Source organism: Neopelma chrysocephalum, unplaced genomic scaffold (assembly GCF_003984885.1).
Source record: "Neopelma chrysocephalum unplaced genomic scaffold, ASM398488v2 Primary Assembly neopelma1_96936, whole genome shotgun sequence".
NCBI classification, from domain to species: Eukaryota; Metazoa; Chordata; class Aves; order Passeriformes; family Pipridae; genus Neopelma; species Neopelma chrysocephalum.
The window spans coordinates 1424291-1440531 of NW_020925579.1; the positions used below are offsets into that span (position 1 = coordinate 1424291).

Genomic DNA, 16241 nt, shown 5'->3' on the forward strand with positions numbered 1-16241 from the left:
GGGGAATTGGGGTAAGAGGATTGTAGTTACTATGGTAAGGTAAGGGAATAAGTGCTGCTGCTTCTAAATCTACCTCTACTATATAACTACTTATAAAACTTATAAAAATTAGAAAAATCAAAAAAACAGATGGACCTTAAAGCATCACAGCAGAATGGCCTTTAATGGTAATTGACTTAAAGGACTGTTTTTTCACCATTTTCCTACACCCTGATGATGCACCACGCTTTGCTTTCTCCATCCCTGCTTTAAACCATGCAGAGCCCCTGCAGAGGCACCACTGGGTTGTTTTGCCTCAGAGGATGCATAACAGTCTGACGATTTGTCAGACTGTTGTGGCAAAGGCTATCCACCCTGTAAGAAAGCTTCACGTCTCAGCAATTATTTACCATTACATGGATGACATCTTATCGCTGTATCAGGGCTTAATTAGATGTTGATACTTTGGTCTGTGGTCCAGCCACTTGTGAAAGTTTGTTCTTTTACTGCCAAGTTATGAGAAAACAAGTGCTGATAAATGAGCACTTCGTCCTTGAAGCAAGCATCTTGTATAAACTGAAATTAATTGCCGTCTTATGATTGGCTCATCACCTTTCAAGGGCGTTTGAAAGAGAAAGTGAAGAGAAGAAGGATGAAGTAAGACCCCAGACTCATTTCGAAAAGACTCCTGAGGTTTAGTGCGTAAGTGTGAGGGGAATTCCAAGGTAACCATGCATGCGCAGAAGAGATGCCACTTGCATAACAGGGGGTGGGACTGAAGGCCTATAGCTGGGCGGTGCTGGCCACACCTGTCCAGGCAGACGTCACCAATTAATTGTATAAAAAGCAGATAGCTCATGCTGGCTGAAGGATGAAAAATGCAAGCTTCACATCAAAGGACAATGTTGACTTCTGCAGGGACGCCCGCTATCTTGCGAGCCTGACAACTTCCCAAGAATGCAGCTTCTGCTATGGCTAATTCTAGGCATTCTGGGTTGGTAAGATAACTTCCTAAGCAACACCAGGGGGACTGGGGGAATTGTACTGAGGGCTTATTTTTTCTACTCCTTCCTCTCCCTCGGGTTTTTGTTTTGTTGGTCACCATGGCCAAAGAAACTGAGCTACAAACTGTTATAACTGCTCTGACTAATGCTGTCCAAGAAGCAGGGTTGCAGGTCGCTCCAGAGAAGATCCAACGATCCCAACCCTGAACCTACCTTGGATGGAGGATCACACAGCAGGAAATCTCACCCCAACCACTGACAATTAAGGTAAAGGACACTTTAACCTTAAATGACTTGCAGAAACTTTTAGGAGCCATCAACTGATTAAGACCTATCTTAGGCTTGACCACAGAGGAATTGCACCCCCTCTTTGACCTGCTGAAAGGCGATCCAGACTTAACATCTAGTCGGTTCTTGACCACAGAGGCAAAGCAGGCATTAAAAACATGTTCTCAGGCAATTCAGAGCAGACAAGGCCAAAGGAGAAATCCTGAATTTCACACCTGCCTTGCACTTGTACCTAGCAGGTTCCAGCCATTTGCAGTTTTGTTTCAGTGGGACCAGCCTGAATCGGATCCACTGAGGATCCCAGAGTGGCTGTTTCTGCCCCACTCACCACCACAGACTGTGTGGACAATTAGAGAAATGTTTGTCAAGCATGTCATTAAAGCAGAGGACGTCTACAGGAGTTGGACGGACAGGATCCAGTGACCATCTACATCCCAGCAACAACCTCGACTGGCTACTGGCCGAAGATGCTGGATTCCAGGCAACCTTGGCAGGCTATGACGGTGACATTTCCACTCACTATCCTAAACACAGACTTTGGGCAGAAATGGGTAACCTACCCTTAAAAGCCACATGCAGATGCCAACACCAGCCAGTAAAAGGCCTCACAGTTTTTACTGATGCATCAGGACGATCCAAAAAGGCTGCACTGACGTGGGTAAACCCTGCCACGGAACAGTGGGAAAAGGAGGTACAGATCATAAGCCATGGTTCAGTGCTAGTCCTAGAATTGGCAGCTATTCATATTGCCTTTGAACTGTTTTCTGATCAGCCAATTAACATTGTTACAAATTCATGTTATGCAGCAGGTTTGGTTTCACATCTCGAGGCTTCCTTCCTTCGAGATGTTGCTAATCCATACTTACTCGTGGAAATACGTACTGTATGGGTTCTTGCTAACCACAGAAGGTTTGATTTCTATATAATGCATGTTAGGTCACATACAGAAATGCCGGGGCCTGTAGCAGAAGGGAACCAAAGAGCTGATGCAGCAGCTATGTTTACTACAGTGCCTAGAACTCTCAAGCAGGCTAAATTGACTCATTCCTCCTTCCACCAGAACTCATGTTCTCTGAAGAGACAATTTCAAATTACCCTTAATCAGGCTCGAGATATTGTCATGTCATGTCCAGACTGCCAACAAACTACTCCAGTGCCATCCCAAGAAGGAGTTAACCCCAGGAGACTGAGAGTTAATGAGGTGTGGCAGACAGATATCACACATATAGCTGAGGTTTGGTCAGCTGAAATATGTTCATGTTACAGTCGACACGCACTCCAGATACATAACTGCCACTGCCACCAGGGAGAAGGCAAAAGATGGCTTAACTGCTTTGCAACACTAGGAACCCCAGAAAAGATCAAAACTGACAATGGTCCGGCATACATTTCAGCAAAAGTCAAAACTTTCCTAACAGACTGGGGAATCTCTCACTCCACAGGCATACCGCACTCATCCACAGGACAGGCCATGGTAGAGAGAGAACACTGTACCCTAAAAGACATGCTCAAAAGACAAAGAAACGGGGAGTCCATCTGTAGTCCGCAAGAACGTCTGTGGAAGGCAACATATGTCATAAATTTTTAAAATTGTGACAGTGCAGAGAAAAGCAAGTATGAGAGACAACATAGACCTCAAGCATTTTCCTCTCCCAAACCACTGGTCATGATAAAAGACTTAATATCAGGGCAATGGATGGGACCGGTAGACCTTGTGACATGGGGGAAGGGGTATGCATGCATATCTACAGGTAAAGAATTAAAATGGATTCCGTCCAGGTGTGTCAAACCCTATATAGGTACACCTTCACAGCAGCAGCAAGAACCAGAGTGATAATTGAAGAGACCGCAGACAAAGACATATAACTGATGTTTACTACTGAAAATGACCAGTGTGGCAAAAATACAGAATCTTACTAAAAGCCATAAGTGCACATGTGAAGAAAGAATGAGGTGGACACCGGTGTGAGTGTGTATGAGTGAATGAAAGAGAATTGTGTGAGAGTACAAGCCTTAACACTAAGCCTTAAAAAGGTAACAATACCTCAACCACATGGTCACATTAGAAGAATTCAGTTCATAATGTTTACCTCCCAATAAACCCTGTTGTTGAAATAAAGTTGAATTTTCCCTGTTCTACACAAACCCTTAGACAAATAAAGGTTAATGTTTCTTGTTTCTCCCAGTTATATAAGTACCACCCAGTTTTATAAAAAACTCTCAGATCAATAAAGTTGTTGTTTATCCCTGTTACATTACACCCCTTAGGAAAATAAAGGTTCAAGTTTATATCAAGCAGGTTCAAAAGGTTAAAGAGAAAAATTCTAATAAGTAGGTTTGTTGAAGAACCAGGGTGAAGCACTGAGCTGGGTCACTGTGATACAGTGGTAATTGCTAAAGGTTTTACAAGGTTTAAAAATGTACTGTTCTATTATTTGCACTGTTCTATGACTCATCTTAATAATAAAACCGGGGGAGATGTAGGGAATGTGTTTTAGGGATGCTGGATGAGGCACCCTGGGAGATGTAGTCCTAAATGTACTCCAATACACATGGGTAGTGGTGAACCCCGTGGTTGTTGGTTAAGAGAATCACATGTTGTTTTAAAGTGCACATAAAAGGTGCTATTTGCTTCCAGTAAACGGATTTGGGTGTTGGGACTCCAACCAACCGGGTCGTGTGGGTTTATTTATTTATTATATTAATAAAGCCACATTCTGGGACCCATTTTCTCCTTCCATTTAAATCAATTTCCTAAAAACAACCTCAGTGAAAGCTGCCCATTCAGACACTACCCATGGGCTTGATACAGCTACAAACAGGTGGAATTATTATAATTAAGTGTAGTTGCTCTTTGGAAGAGTGCCTGTAGGCTCTATAGTCTATAGCAACTACAGACTATGGACTATAGCAACTACACTTAATTACACAGCATAAGCCAGAATTTAGGCATTAGACACATGTTATAGTTATAAACTGGGGATGAAACTTTAGCAATGAATATTCATACCATTATGTCACCTGAAGGCAGGGTCAGAGCTTTCTCAGGGTCTTAGGAGGTGCCAAAAAGTGATTCACCACTTGACCTGGCCTGGCGCAGGAACTGGAAACAGTCCCTTCCTTCTTGCTTTCTGTTGCTGTGGTGATGGGAATTCTCTGAGGTCGGCCCAGGGCTGTCTCTTTTCCACGGTCCTAGTTGCTGCCACTGCCACCCAAATGAGCCCAGATCTACTGCACAGACCGATGGCTTGCTGGCATTCCACACCAAAGCCAAGGGACACAAAACCATGCTGGAATCAGAGTGTTTTGGGGTTGCCCCCGTGCCCGCCAGCATCGCCTGCCCAGAACCACTGCTGGAGTGCCAATGCCGCTTTGCCCGCGGCCCAGCCAAGCCGAACAGGACAACATGTGGCAGAGAAAAAAGAGACTCTGAACTGGTATCATCAGTTTCCCTTTTTGTCCCCAGGGAGGTGGGCGCCACTTGTTTTCAGTGGATCTTTGGTTTTGTGGGTAAACTTTTTTCCCTCTGTATTTTTGCAGTTATTTTGTAACTATTTTCTTTTAGTAAATAGTTGTTTTTTCACTTATACCTCCTCCCATTTTTGTATCTTCTATATTAGAGGAAGGGGAACAAAAGGGGAGGGGTTTCATCTTATTGGAGTTCCCCTCTCCCAAATATACCAAGACAGCACATTTTTCTTAAAATCACCACAGAATATAAATAAGCTAATTAGGCCCTCAGTTATTCAATTCTAAACTTGTACAGTGAAAACAAAATGTTTTATGTTAATTACCAGTTTCTTTGTAAATATAAAACCAAAACAGTCTTTTCTTACACTTAATTTAATAAGAATATTGCTTATTAGTAAGTCCCTCAGAACAGCACAGCCCTGTGAGTAATTGCCTTATCTGCTTACTAAAATTACATCCCTCAGTTCCTTTCAATCTGTTTTCCCCAATTAAACAGGGTTCAGACAGAAAACTAATCTAATATGTATTTTACCCCATCAATTCTAGGATGATGATTCCACTATAATCGTCTTTTCTAGTTTCCATGTCTATCACATGCCATTTCATCAGTATTATTCAATCTTGCATAATCCTTCTAGAAAGTTTTATAATTGAGAAATTCTTAAATATAGCTTAATCATAACTTTTTTTAGGTAGAACAATTGTGATTAACATTGGAGAGTATTCCAGGCCCAGGAAATAAAATGGCAGAGCACTAAATATCTGGGTTTTTATTGAAAGATTAAATGGCCTTGATTATTCACATTAGGAATATATGAGGAATATTTCCATTCCTACTATCTGTTGTTAAAAAATTGATCTATTTAGACCATGCCAAGAATTCTCCAGCTACATGCCTACCACCTTTGTAGTAAGATTTTCTGATAGGCCAAGAATTTCTGGCTCCATACATTCAGAATGGTTTTTAATATAAAGAGAAAGATGGACATGATGATAAGAAATAACAGATTTTGGAAGAGGAATATTTATTTTCATAGAAAAAACATTGTGAAGCAAAGCAGTAGTAAGCATTTAGGACAATATCCAGTTGGTGACTCAGAACTATTGGTCTGAGGCCTCAGGTAAAAGAAAGATTGTCATTCAGCTCAGTGAACAAATCATTCAGGGGAATTGTCAGTATCAATACTGTAAAGGAACTTCAATAACTGACAATTTTATAGCTGAAATAAAAGAAACATCATCTTCAACTTGCAAAGATTTGGGTTATCTTCCCATTGCAATCTAAAGAAAGACTTCATAGGCATTTTGTTGTTTGATAAAATAATTAAAAGCTTCTATTATAGAAATCTCCAGGAGGAATAAGACCTGTTTCAGTTCTGATGATGTGGTAGAGCTATATAACATTTGTTTGCACTTAAAAAAAGCTTCTCAGTTATATGTAACCAATAAACAAAAGTTCCTATATTTTTTAAAAATGGAAAAGAGGGGGCTCTTGTCTTTATAGACTTCAAGCCTTGTTTCATTAAAGCAAACCGACTGTTAAAAATAAATGAGTTGAATAAAAATAAAAAAGCAAAAAAAAAACAACAACAAAAGAAACACAAAACAAACAAACAAAAAACCCCAAACCTCTTCCCACTCTTCTGGGAAAAATCCCAAAGACTAAAAAGACCAGTCAATAATCTTTTCTTATCATCAATGTAAATAATAATTTATAGACCATCACCTTGCAAAGCAGATGAAAGATAATGGATCTAACTTAATCTAGATTAAGTAAATACAGGTAGACAGGAATTGCAAAACTCTTCCTAGATAGGAACTGAAACACGAGTTCTCCACATGCAATGTATAACCAATATGCCTGCAAGACAGCATCGGAGATGTTTATGCAAACATCCAGTACAACCATTAGTTTTCCCCATTTTAAAGCCATGAGTTAGTAAAGAGTCATTTACTCATAGCTTGTCTGTTACCTTACGTAAAAACTCTTGGTTTCGACAGCACTGTTGAAACTGCACACAAGTTAGGAATGGAGAGAATAACAGGTACACACCATGCACATTTTATATTTCTGTTATAAACTAAGTGAAATGAAGACAAACAGCAACCAGACTACTTCAAATCTTGGAAATAACACAGCTTCTGTAAGTGACGTCAATGAAAAACACCAGCTGTTTACTTTTAACAGTATTCATACTATTATAACTAACCAGAGATATTGATTCTCATGTAGATATAAAACAGTAACCAAAACTTAAGCACTGTCTTATCCTAAAGGACACCGAATATTTCGTACAGAAAAGCAGAGAAAGCCCATTGCTATACTTAGTGGGTTCCCAAGGGAATTGGAGCACCTCCCCTACGAAGACAGGCTGAGAAGGTTGGGACTGTTCTGCCTGGAGAAGGTTGTGTGCAGACCTCATGGCAACCTTCCAGTACCTGAAGGGGGAAAACAAGGAAGCTGAAGAGAGACTCTTTGCCAGGAACTGTAGTGATAGGACAAGGAGTCATGGGTACAAACTAAAAGAGGGGAAATTTAGGTTAGACATACGGAAGAAATTTCTTACTGTGAGGCTAGTGAGGCCCTGGAACAGGTTGCCCAGAGAAGCTGTGGATACCCCATCCCTGGAACTGTTCAAGGCTGGGATGGGTGGAGATATAGGCAATCTGGTCTAGTGGGATGTGCCCCTGCCCATGGCAGGGGAATTGGAACTAGATGAAGTTTAAGGTCCCTTCCAAACCAAAACATTCTATGATTCTGTGATTCTAAATCCAGATTAAGGTCAGGTGTATCTTCATTTCAATTCTATCCCTTTCACAGGAAAGATGATTCAAACAATGCCTTTCTCTGGAACCAACTATAAATCTCAAGGGAAATTATGATCTTCCTGTGCCCCGTCTTTTAACCCTGCAACAGACATATGACACTTGACTTACCTAATTTTAATATAAATTTCAGCTATTTCTCTCTAATATTCTAGGGAATTAAAATTCATATTTATGATGCAAACTGTTAATGTCACAATACTTCTATTAATATTTCCACACTGAAGTTGTAAAGTTCAAGAGGGAATTAATTGTAAGTATTTATTTACACTGCTGAAGCTATCAACATCTACTTGTTTATATAGTACCAATTTTTATATATGACAACCTCCCAATGAATCAGCAACGCTGAGTCTAGAAGTTATATCAGATTAATTTATGGTCTGTTTGCTAGAATCTGATGTACAATCAAATACAGCAAATTAAATGTTCTGTAGGTTAATGATTTATGCTCAGTGATGAGTGTGCATTAAAACATTTACTGAAGAATCAGATGATGCTTCTACACAACCATCAAATGGAAGTATGAAAAACACAGTGAGGCTGTATTACCTACAGTGGAAAATTAGAGGATGGTAGAAAATAGTAGTAATGAAGAGGCAAATGGTGGAGCAGATGGGGAGGGTACCAAGATGTTAAAAAATTAATTAATGACTGAAGTATCTTGAAGAGGAAAACTACTTTATAATTGGTAAGTATCATTAATTAATTTAAGTTTCTTTTATTATTTTTTTTTCAAATAGCCTGTTATACTTAAAGATTCCCCAGCATGTTGTGGAAGGATGTAATACCTTCAGAATTTCTTTGAGCTGAAGGGCTTGTCAGCTTACTATTAGGGACATGAAGTCAAATGCAAAAGCTCTGAAATAGCTCTTATGTTCAAACATAAGAAAGCCACAGTAAAGCCATTACGAAAAAGAAGGCAGTCTAGTGAGAGATCAACAGATTTTGTGCACACAAAAATCCTACAAAAAGAAGCCTTCAAGTGTATCAGTGCAAGCCAAATATATCAATGGATCATATATAAGAAATGCTCTATTGTCATGTTAAATATGACAAGACCTAGAGACTACAGAGGGACAGCAGTGAAGGTTTTGATCATGTAATTATTTGTACATACAACTTAGAATATGACAAGGAGGATAGTGTTGCAAATTATCTATGTGTCCCAAATTATGTTCACAGATCATTTGTTGATCTGTTAAGACCTGACTTGTTATTTATTGTCATTTTCCTGTAGTTGTCATCAGCTATCACCACATTACACAATCTCCAAAAGGTTACTCTTCTCTGTAACAATAGAAATTAGAGTAATGAGAGAGCTGCAATGAGCTGATCTCAACTAAATGTGTGTCTATGCAATGGAGGCTACAGTCTAGCATTATTTACCACAACAAAGATATAATTCATAGTTGAAAGTAAATCAATTATTTCACATGCAATCAGCTTTTCAACACAAAAAGTTACTATTTTCAAACACTACTTCATTCCTTCATTCATATTTGAAGGAGATAATCCACCAACATGGAATTTCTGCTCTAGTGACTCCCCCTGCTGCCACTGATAGCAACCCTGCCCTATTTGCTAAAACATGAATGAGAAAAATTACCTCATGCCCAGCAGGTTTTACATGTCCTTTCCTCTTCTGTTCATTTATTTATTAGGTTTCGCCTTTTAACACAATCCTGAACTGCTGAATGCTGACACCATTGTTTGAGTGAGCTTAAGGTATGGTACTCTATGCCTTAGTTATCAGCTGTTTCTAAATCCAGGTCAAAGAACATGCTTACACTTGATCCAAAAGGCTAAATCCCTTTCTCTTCGACCAACGGATTTGAGAAAAAAAGCCACAAAGAAGGATTATCTTGGCAAGAGTATGTAAAGGTTATTCTTTTACCTGCTGTAGTAGAACACAACTACTAAAAGCTCTATCAGATAGCAACCTCATTTTAAAAAAGAATATTTTATATATATATATAAAATATATAATACATATATATTCTATTCTATATTATGTATTTCTATTTTATATATAATATTTATACTATAAATAAATTTAAAAACCTGAAAAAAACAACTCAGATCCACAACGCTCATACCTAAGTAGAAAAGAATTGCACACATCAGCCTGAGCTTTTTCTGTCAAAGAACTTGAATGCCAGGCAGTTTCTGCCACAAAATAATCTTTTCTTCTTGATGTAAACAGAGACAAAAAGGGCATAAAAATGTAACAAAATTTGATGGCAAGCCGGTAGTTATACAATTGTTCAGCTAGACCTTTGTATACCTCTTTTCGGGGAGTAAAATAAGGAGAGTCAGCAGAATCAGACACTGGGATAAAATGACATTGCCATATTCTTCCCAGCAAAAAAAAATTTGCTGTCATCCACATCATATCCTTCTCTGATCTGAAAGACATTCTGTATGTGTCAGTTATGAGCACACTTCAATACTTGCTAAGGTCCTTACCATATGTACAATAAATTGAAGAATTATCTCTTTGGAACCAAAACAAGTGGAAAAGAAAGATAAGCTGATATAAGATTCATTGACTTACCATACCTTTACGTATGGTCCTTACCAGCATAGCTAACTTGATTTTAAAGGTGTTAGTCATGTTGTTCAGTGTGGTCCTTTTTAATCTACAGGATAGAAAAGGAGGTCTAGTTTCAAACATATGTTCCATAAAATGATACAACTCTATCTGGAGTGTTCTCAACAATTCTTTTCAAATTCTCATTCCACAATCATTATAAAGCTCATTTACAAACATAAGCAATTTCTCTTTGATGGTGTTTTTACCCTTTGATTAATTCCAGTTAATGCATCTCAATCCAAAACTGTAGTCTTCACATAAATAATCCATCCATTATCCATTTATAAGTTTGAGTGATTCCTCACACACTATAAATCTTAAGTATTAATTAAAGTTTTAAGTCAACATGTCTTTCTGCTAAGAAGATACCAAAAGCAAGTAACACAACTGAATTAAAACATAAGGGAGATTGAGAAGGAGCATTTCCCTATCAGTAACAGAAAAAAACTTTACTGGATCACGTGAAAGGTCTTTCTTAGCTAAGTTTCTGTCTCAAATAGCATCCAACAGTTAATTTCTATCTAGGTTCCTAGAAGGGAGACCTCCAAGGTTTGGAAAGGCAGAGCTGACATCCATATCCAGGGAGAATTTTTTTTTAAATGTATCTTGTAACAGATAAGTAGGTATGGTGGTTTAATCCCAGTCAATAGACAAACCTGCAGACAGTTACTTGCTTACTCACCTCTCCTGCAGGATGAAGACAAAATAGGAGAAAGGTGGTAAGATTATAAAAGTCCATTGAGTTAGTTCAGTCCATAACTTGGGTTCCTTCTGTTACAGAAGATCAGAATAGAATCTATGGCTTTTTGTGTTGTTGAGAAGCAAAGACAGCTCAAACTGAGTCATCAGTTCACTTGTTCAGCTTCTTGTGAGGTTGGTCCTTCATTTGCTTGGGTTTTCCTGCTACAGCACTTCCTACAACATCCAACGCAAACCATGGGTTAAAACAGGTTAAATTTATATCCACTACAATTTCCACCCCTTTTCCCTTTTCCAGGTAATAGAGTTACTATTGCAACACCATCCACACACTGCATTTGTGCCAGCATGAAGCCTCCATGGGTTGTGGTTCCTTTGAGGGTGTGCCTGCTCCAGTACGGGCTTACTCATGGGCCATAGTCCTTTCAGGAGTGTTTCTGCTCTTCATAGCTGACTTTGTGCATGTCTGGTACAGCAGTACAGGAATGGCAGCAGTGCTAGGGTCATATGCCAATCCAGGCACTTAGGCACATATTGTTAATCAAAATGTTGCCAACCATAACAAACTAAGACAATAAGTAGTACCTGAAACAGCAAAAACAGTCATCAACGAGCCACAGACTCTAATATACAATAAACGAGCCTCATGGCAAGCATGAGACCCTGCAAAATAACAGTTATAACAGCTATAAATTCAGACTACAAACAAATCTGATGTTATCTTGAACTTCTTAAGCCCTGTGTTATGCAACAAAAAGTCTTATGGTGGGTTGTCTGCAAAATGGGTTGTGTAGGCAAATACCTACACAGCCAGTCAGCCACTCCCCTATCCCTATCTCAGAAGGAAGAGAATAATATTCGTGGATCCAAACAGAGAATTTAATAGGTGGGAATTTGCATGTAGAAGCAAAACAGTTTCACTGTTTCCTATGGACTAAAAGACGTTTAGCCACTTCCTGTAAAGCAGAGCCTTAGCATGCACAATGGTTATTTGGGAAGACACAAACCATGACCACAAATGTTCCTAATCCCTCTTTTCTGCAGCTTTTATTGCTGACCACGGTGTTCTATGGCATAAAATATCCCTTTAGTCTGTTGGGATCAGTTGTCCTGCCAGCTTCTTGCCCACACCCAACCTTGTCCCTGACAGGAGAAGTCGAGGGAAGAGAGTGAGAAAAAGAGAAAACCCTGATAATGGCCAAGAAATACACAGCAATAGCCAAAACATTAGTGTGTTGCCAACAGTGTTTCAATCACAAATTCAAAACACCATAGGCCTGCTACTGAAAAAAAACAAAAAACCCCCTTCTATCTCAAATAGACACAGTACAGTAGGGATGAAAAGACTGATGTATTAAAGATCATGATACTTCTCTCCTGAATTTTCTTAACTTTCAGTAGTCTGCAGTTTAGCGAGTTCCTGACATTATGGCATTAAGCATTTGATTAGACATGTTAATATTCTTACTAGATGTTTACACAAACTTTAGAAAATTCACCAAATGAAAAATTTCTAATCTCTTTTGAATATTTGTCGAACTGGAAGGGATACTAAGCAAGTTTGCAGATGACACAAAACTGGAAGGAGCTGTTGACTCCCTCGAAGGCAGGGAGGCCCTGCAGAGAGACCTCAACAAATTATAGGATTGGGCAATCACCAACCATATGAATTTCAACAAGGGTAAGTGCTGGATTCTGTCCTGGGATGGGGCAACCCCAGATGTTTGTGCAGCCTCACCTGCAATATTGTTTGCAGTTTTGGGCACTCCAATATAAGAAAGATATTAAGCTTTTCGAGACCGTCCAAAGGAGGGCAATGAAGATGGTGAAGGGCCTTGAGGTGAAGCTGTATGAAGTCACTTGGTTTGTTCAGCCTGGAGAAGAAGAGACTGAGGGGTTGCAGTCTACAACTTCCTTGTGAGGGGAAGAGGAGGGGCAGACACTGATCTCTTCTCTGTGGTGACCAGTGACAGGACCCAAGGGAACGGCCTGAAGTTGTGTCAGGGGAGGTTTATGTTGAATATTAGAAAAAGGTTCTTCACTCACCACCAAGTCTGACAGAGTTGAAGAAGTGTTTGGACTATACTCTCAGGCATTGGTGTGACTCTTGGTGATGGTTTTATGCAGGGCTAAGGGTTGGACTTGATGATCCTTGTGGGTCCATTACAACTCAGCATATTCTGTGCTTCTGTTCACCCTCCAGCCTGTATTGATACCAGGGGTTGCCCCAAACCAGGTGTAGCACCTTGCATTTGGCCTTATTGAACCTCATGAGATTCCCATGGCCCCACTCCTTCAGTCCAGGTCCCTCTGGATGGCATCCTGTCCATTAGGTGTGTCAGCTGCACCATTCAGCTTGATGTAATTTGTAAACATACTGTGGGTGCACTTGCTCCCTTTGTCTATGTCATAGGTTTACTTGTTCTAAAAAACCAAGTGGCAATTTTTTTTCCCCCTGTATCACTGTGAAAGAGGGATGTTGAACAAGGGAGGAGAGGGTGGTTTTTGGCCTGGGTGATTGACATATACAAAAGAACTGGCCGGCAGCCTTGCTGTGAGGGGGGAGGTGAGGGTTTTTTTAATGTCCTCGGGAAACGGCAGGCACTCCACTTTTGCCCTGACTCAGGGAAGGGGGTTGTGTGTGACAGCAGAGGGTCCATCTGGCATATTGGAATCTCTGTTCTCCTTTGAAGAGAACTGCCTACAATTACAACTGGTCTTTTCTTCATTGGAAGTGATTGTGATTCTTCGGTGGAAGTGGTTGTGATACAAGGTATAGGTCTTTCTGACACTGGCAATACCTCCAGTGTATTTATGTCTTCATCCTCATCATCCATTGACTGGCCTTTCACATCCAGAGCTCGTATCTACTGCACAGAGGCACCTGGGAGGGTGAGGTGAGCAAGGAGGGGTTTCATCTGCCACTCCCAGTGAGGACTTGTCTCCATTCACTCCTTTCTTTTGACCTAGTGTCCTACTGCCTTCTTTCTGTGGGGATACAGAATCCACTTAATTTTATTTTTTTCCTGGTGGCTGTTGCTGTCTCAGGGAGTTACAGTGTTACTGTGCAGTGCTACAGAGCCATTGTAACTTCAATTCAAAAGTGAACAACGTGCTTCATCTCTATTGGAGAGGTTCAGTCTAGGGAACTGCATATGGAAATTAGATATCGTGCCACACAGTGCACAACTGAAGGAAAGGGGAAAAGGGGAAAGGGGAAAAAGAGGAAAGGGGGAGAGAAGGGGAGGGAAGGGGCAGGGGTAGGGGAAGAGGAAGGGGAAGGGGAGGGGAAAAGGGAAGCAGAAGGGAAAGGGACAAAAAACCCCCCAGCTTATTAGCACTGCACAGACAGTGTGAATGTGTACCACTAGGTCAAGTCATCAAAACAGGTTATCAGACTCAATGTTATCAGACCTTATTAGACCTCTGGAAATCTTGGAGGAGTGTTCAGAATCCTCATATTGTGCACAAAGAGTTCAAGGAGGACTCAAACAAATAAATAAATAAACTCCGCAAAACTGGTTAATCATCCCGATTTGGGTACATATGTGGCAATCCGAACCACGGCTTTTAGGTCTTTTCTGGTCATGTGCTTGCATCTCACCAGTAAATACTTGCACGACTAATTATTTCTTTTCCCTTTGATCTTTTATAATATTCTGGGAAGCTCATCTTTTCTGTGTTTATTTGTTCTACCATATTTCTCGCTGTTTTACCTGTCCTCACACGTCCTATCAGTTTAGCACAGATTGTGTACTTTGCCTCTTTGCATGCTCAGCATGAAAACACACACTCACAAAATTCATAGAATATTCTAAGCTGGAAGGAACCCACAAGGATCATCGAGTCCAACTCTAAAATGAATGGCCCACACAGGGATCATGAACTTGGTGTTTTTAGCACCATGCTCCAACTAACTGAGTTAATCTCAGGGTCACTCATATCATCAGTACCTACACGACTTTAGGTACCCCTCAAAATCAATCTTCCCCACCCCGTTATAAGATTTGTATCCACAGCAACTTGAATGGAGGAAAAAAAAAGTCACAGAAAACTATCAAACACTTTTATAAAAGCCATTTTTTATATTCCATGTTGGATATTGATGCAGTAACAGATCACACCCAGGTATGATTTTACATATTTTTCACCATTTATAGAAGTAGTGATTCTGATACATATTCTACTTCTCTCCCTCTACAATAACTTCCATTTCAGTTCTATTTTTGTTATGTTGCAAGAAAAAAAATGTTGTATTATCTTATTATAAGTCTATCCCTTGCTTATAACTTCAGCAAATTTTACCGAATGCACAAATTTAAGAGTGCATTTTTCAAGCTGCTCTCTGTACATTATTTAAATGTACAATCAGAAACTACTCAACCATTTCCCTGAAAGAACTCAGTTGGAAAAAAAATGGTGAAACTACCTATTTATATCAGGTAGTCTGTTTAACATTACTAGCCACTTAACGACATACATTCTGCAGAAGATGATAAAACAACCAAAAAGTTACATTTTCTATCTTGATAAGAGTATACAGATTTGGGAAAAAAAAAAGGTGGAAAACAGAGAAATATTCTTTCATCTAAGCTTAAAGTGAGATTTATGTCTTAATTCTTTGAAAGGTCTAGCTTTCCTTGACATTCCCAAATGCCTTCAGTGAGCAATTTGGCATTCTATACTTATTGACATGGGAATCTTATGAAAAAATACACTTTTATTTACCAGAGATAATACTATCCATCTTGCGACATCTTCTGGTAAAACCAAAAGAGAACTAAATCTTCTACCACACAGAGCTATGCCATCCAGTCTACACTTGGTTGTTCTAACTTATATGAGAGTTTTTGAGGAATATTTTACTCTTACCCCAGAGTCAGGGGTCAACTACAAGAACTTCAAGTATCAGCATGCCCCCGGTTTCCTGCTAACACACACTAGTGACTCAAGTAACACCATATCTCTAGTTACTTATGTTAACAATATAAGCAATAAAGATGCGTAAGATGAATCCAAGGCTGAGATGTGAACAATGAGGGTCTTTGTCTCTGTTGGCTCCCCTTGATCCCCTGAAACAACGAAAGAGAAATGATAAGCCAGATCAATGAAACTGCAACACCCAGACCACTGCTCTGGCAGTCAAAATGGCTCACAACACATACTCGCACTCTGAAAAGGTTTAAAAACTACTTTTTCTCCTAGACAGATGGCGTTCACCATTGAAGAGGGCTTACTATTCAGAATTATTTATCTTAGGCAATTTATTTTAGATCTTATGCTCTTCCATTTTATATGTTTCCAGTAGATAGTAGAGACTAGTTCCACATGTGTGGTAAATATTGTAGAAACTTGGTTAATAGAAAGAGGAAAGATTC

At 39.6% G+C, this 16241-nt stretch overlaps 2 long non-coding RNA genes across 2 annotated transcripts in view; both read right to left on the reverse strand.

The window, feature by feature from the left end:
- Positions 1–10938: 10938 nt before the first annotated feature.
- LOC113960907 overlaps positions 10939–16241 on the reverse strand; it is a 16501-nt gene continuing 11198 nt past the window's right edge. Inside the window, exon 3 of the long non-coding RNA XR_003532143.1 lies at positions 10939–11695. This is a non-coding gene — a long non-coding RNA (uncharacterized LOC113960907). The remainder of the gene's footprint in view (positions 11696–16241) is intronic.
- Positions 15587–16241, reverse strand: part of LOC113960906 — an 8779-nt gene continuing 8124 nt past the window's right edge. Inside the window, exon 3 of the long non-coding RNA XR_003532142.1 lies at positions 15587–15935. This is a non-coding gene — a long non-coding RNA (uncharacterized LOC113960906). The remainder of the gene's footprint in view (positions 15936–16241) is intronic.